The sequence below is a fragment of the Rhinolophus ferrumequinum genome, chromosome 7 (genome assembly GCF_004115265.2).
Source record: "Rhinolophus ferrumequinum isolate MPI-CBG mRhiFer1 chromosome 7, mRhiFer1_v1.p, whole genome shotgun sequence".
NCBI lineage: Eukaryota > Metazoa > Chordata > Mammalia > Chiroptera > Rhinolophidae > Rhinolophus > Rhinolophus ferrumequinum.
In genome coordinates, this window is record NC_046290.1 from 75,424,144 (window position 1) to 75,429,037 (window position 4,894).

A 4,894-nucleotide genomic window follows, 5' to 3' on the forward strand; every position below is an offset into this window, starting at 1 on the left:
ACAAAGAGGTCTTTTTAAACATCCAGTCTATTTAGTCTTGGCATCACATCTAAGTCTGGTATCTTTGTGGGTCAAAGTCACAGAATAATAATGTTTTAGAGCTGGTAAGAGGGCATATGGTGCATTCTTTGTCTCAACTTGACTACTCACACACTTTCAGTCCAGATGAATATCTACTCTTTAAAAAATATGTAACGACTTTATTGAGGTGTAATTTACATACCACAAAATTTATCTACTTCAAGCATAGAACTCAGTGGTTTTTAGTAGACTCCAACTGTTGTGCAACCACCAGCATGACCTAATTTTATAGTATTTTTCATCACTCCAATAAGAAATGTCATACCCTTCAGCAGTCACTCTCCATTCCACCTAACTCCCACCCCCTCAGACCTAGGCAACTACTAACATACTTTGTTTTCATGAATGTGCTTATTTTGTACATTTTATGTAAATGCAATCATAGCATATGTGACCTTATGTAGCCAGCTTCTTTCACTTTGCATAATGTTTTCAAGGTTGGTGCATGTTGTAGCATGTATCAGAACTTCATCTCTTTCTTTCTTTCTTTTTCTTTTTGATGAATAACATTCTGTTGTATGGATGCACCACATTTTGTTTATCTATTCACCAGTTGATAGATATTTAGGTTGTTTCTATTATTTCTACTTATGGGCTGTTATGAATAATCCTGCTATGAAACATACATGTACAAGTTTTAGTGGACATATGTTTTTATTTCGCTTGGGTACATACCTGGGAATGGAATTACTGGATCATATGGTAATTTTATGTTTAATTGTTTGAGGAACTGCCACACTCTTTTCCACAGTGCACAAGATTTCACCCTGCTCCCTGGTTGCTTATTTCTTAATAAAACTTCCTGAGCAGGAAGTTTTTCTTCACATGAATCTAAAAATTTACTTTCTGTATTTGAACGTAATGTTAAGAGCATGGTCCCTTAGTTTCTTCCAAATAAAACATAATGAATTCTTTCCTTTAGCTAATTTATTTTTTCTCCTATTCCTTTATAGATTCCTTTATGTAAAATATAGAAATCAAGATCCATCACTCTTAAAAAGGACCTGAGCAATGCCAGCAATTACAAAAAGATTGATGTCATCGTAACAGTACATATTGCTTTCTTAGTTATATCTATAGTCACTTTGATGCTTAGGTCTTTTGCTGTCAGACGTGTGTAAGTTGGGTTAAGCTCTCTCCTTTTCTGTGGCTTTCCATCTTCCATTTCCATTTCCATTCATGCATATCACTCTACACGCTAGTGCTTGAATCTGGTGCCCCTCTGACCCCTGAAACTGAAACTTTCTTTCTTGCCCACCTTGGACTGCTTACTTATTTCTCTATTTTGGCTCCATAGCACCAGCACATAATTTTCAGAGGCTGAGAGAAGGGCTCCTTCTTCTGGACTGAATCTAGTCTTAAATTCTCAGCTCCCATTGGGCTCTTCCCTTTGAGATGAGAGAAACTGAATCCTTTTTACTCCCAAGTTCAACATGATAATTTTGCTTGGATCACAGCTCTTTGTGAACCAATGCCTTCTATTTATTTGTTTATTCATTCCTCATTCAACAAATAGTCACTGAGGGGTAGTTACTGTTTTGGGTTCTGGAGACACAGTAGTGGACAAAACAGACCATGACGCCACACTCACAGTTTATAGTCTAGTGAAGGTTATGTAATTTAAGTATAAACAAGCTTGATCAGATCATTTGAAAAAGACTTTATATTTTCTGCGAAGTCCACTCCCTCCCCCACTTTTTTTTAATGAAGCTATAGAACCAGAAGGATTACTTGACTTATTCATAATTAGTCCCTGGTGAGCTAAAATGGATCCTAGGTCTTAGACTCCCAGTGTTCTTTCCACCACCCTGTGCTAATGGAAACGGTTTGAGAAACCCTTTGACTTACAGACATGACAAGAGTTAATGTAACATTTCTTAGTTGTGGGAACATTTATGAGATGTTAGCAAACATTGCTACAGATCTTGGAATGAAAAAGAACATGAGGAACATGGAAAAGAAAGAAAAGCAAGAAATTGTATTTGAAATTTCTTTTTTAAACCAGACTTCATACTTGAGTCAGTGTCTATGAAGTCAGACTTCCAAGTTGCAGTAAACACTGTGAGCAAAAATACATGATTTAGTGAATCTTTCACAGATTCCTTTTGTTTTCTTCAAGGGACTATGAAAGCTGCTTTTAAAGGGCAAGTCAGGCAGTGAATTTTCCTGTTTTAATTTCAAAGTTCAGTGTGTTATTTTATGTTCCCAACAGCTTCCTGTTTCTCCTTTCCCTCAGAGTTCAAGATTAATAGCAATTTTCCATCTTGAAAACAATGCCAACATTTCACCCCTATGGATTCCAGGGAAGCTGGGCTTACTGATGTGCGTGCACATCTGGGCCTCTATGAGGAAGTTTGTGCTTCTTCTCAAGGCCTCCCTTTAGACTGGTCAAAGAGGTGGATTTTTTTTTTTCATTGGTGTGGGAGATAAATAGAAAATTGTATTGATTAGAAGCTCATGCTCAGAATCATGCCCTCGAGGCTTCTAATGTTGCAGCCTAGAAGAATCCTCTTCTTGAGGTCTGCACTTGGCTTTGACGGCTGAGTATCATGAGTCTTCCTCCCTCCCAAAACCAGCCCTGTCAATGTTGACTCCATGCTGTTGGACCTTTGTCTCTATTACAACGTCCTTTCCCTTCTAAACCCCCAGGGAAAGCAATGAGGAATCAATGGTGACAGAACACTCTAGAAAGAGGTATAAATATGAACATGTACTAAGAAAATGCAAGATTTAGCCTCCAAGATAAAAACAAATTAAAAGGGAAGCGTCATGGTGGCATAAAAGTAAAATGTTTACAAATTAGAGGCAAATTTAGAAATTTAAAAGACTATTTAGAAAGAGATAAGAAAAGATCTGTAGGAAACCTTTACCCTTCCACCTTTCCCTACGATACTCCTTTCCCCCAGTTACTCCACAGCCTTCTTCTCCCTCTCTCACACACACCCATCAACTTCCCAACAAATGCAATCTGGTAATAAGTGGTAGCAAAGGATTTAATCATTTCCTAAGTGAGGCAGGGAAGAGCTAGTCCTTTGTCTCTAATATTTATGATTCACAAGGTATCAAAAAAACCTTACATGCTGCAAATGGGAGCAATCATGTTTCCTGACAGAAGTTCCTCTGTCTGCATTTGTTTGTTTAAAGATGATGGATTGATGATCCATCAATCCCAGGAAGGAAAACCCTCTGGTTTGCAGCTGTCACCCTGACACGCGTGGCTTTTAGATAGTTCTTCAAGCCATCTGCCAGCCATCTTTCTCCAGTCATTGAGGTAAAGTGAGATTCTTTTCAATTCTATCAATATTTATTGAATACTTACAATGTGTTATTTTTGCGCTGGAAAGTGGCAAGGTGAAAGAGGTAAAAATGAGTACTATATTCTCTGGCTTTAAGTCACTCATTGTCTTGGTCTTTTGAAAATGAGTAGAAACAGGGTAACCCAATGATTATTATGACCTTATGCTTATAATCTCCACCGAAGACCACTAACTGCTTCAAACACAGAGTTGTCTACGGTGAACTTGTATGTCTTTCACCTGGGACCAAGGGCTACCTCTGATAACTGCTGTAGTTATCAGATGCCTGCAAACCCAATATGGGCTATTCCCAACAGGCATAGCCATCTAAGGTTTCAGATGTCTTAATAACCTCCCAGGAAGACAGTGACTATTTTTCTTGCTTTGACTTGGAGGAACCAGGTGGATTAGAATAACTATCACTACTACCATGTCATGGTAACCATATGGCCATCACATAGTGATATAATTAATCTGCACGAACCAGATTATATCCATTCTGATCCATCACCCTCACTAGGCTCCTAGGGAAAGCAGAAAGATGTACAATTTAGTAGGGGAAACAAAATGAACACATAGTAGGAAGTATAGCACAGAGAATAAAGCCAGGCTCTGGAGCCAGACTCTCTAAATTTGAATCCTGATGGTACTATTTTTTTTTAAATTTTTAATCCTTTTATAGGTTACCTAGACCACTTTTGATTAAGAAAACTGTAGAAAGTTAGTAACTGCCACAAGCAAACACCAGGCAGTGGAATGTGTCAGTTTTCCACAAAAGTCCTGCTTTGAGGGGTGTCTGCACCGCTCTGGGTCTCTGCTCACACTCGCTGGAATCAATCGCAGCAGATTTTAGTCCACATGTCGCTTTTCCTCATATTTCTTTGTAAACTCTTCAGCATTCTTACAGAATTTTTTACGATCCTTAGAGTATTCTTCAGGTAGGTCAGCCCGAAGTGGGTGCTTAGGCTGGGGGTTGGTCACCAGTGCTGTGACGGGCTGGATTACTTAGTTGGTTTTGGTTGCTGGCGTCCAGTTTTCAGCACTAATTACTGGCAGACAGACCTGCCCCTTTTCATCAATGTTGGGGTGATAGATCTTGTTTTAAATGTGATCTTCGGTGGTTTGAATGGGTACTCTGCTGGAAAGTTGATTTCGATTCTGAAGGCCCCCTTATCTTATGGAGGATTGTCAGGAACAATAAGCCCTTGCCAAGTCAATAAATTAGCTTTATCAACCTGGATGTTACAGAAGATTTTCATTCCATATTTGTGGATTTCTTCAAGCTTCTTCAGCAGCCTTCTGCTGGCCGCCATCTTGGATCTCCTGATTGTACTATTGACTAGCTGTAAGCCCATGGACCATTTTCCTAATCTATGCTATGCCTTGGTTATCTCATCTATAAAACTAGGATAATAATTGTAGCATCTGCCTCAGGGAGTTATGAGGGTTAAATGAATTAATACTTTGAAGTGCTTTGAATAGTGTCTAGGCCATAGTAAGGGCTTTATGAATGTTAG

General features: G+C 38.7%; 1 pseudogene; it reads right to left on the reverse strand.

Moving 5' to 3' along the window:
- Window positions 1–4,226: 4,226 nt before the first annotated feature.
- Window positions 4,227–4,690, reverse strand: LOC117025239 (ubiquitin-conjugating enzyme E2 L3-like; annotated as a pseudogene).
- Window positions 4,691–4,894: the final 204 nt, after the last annotated feature.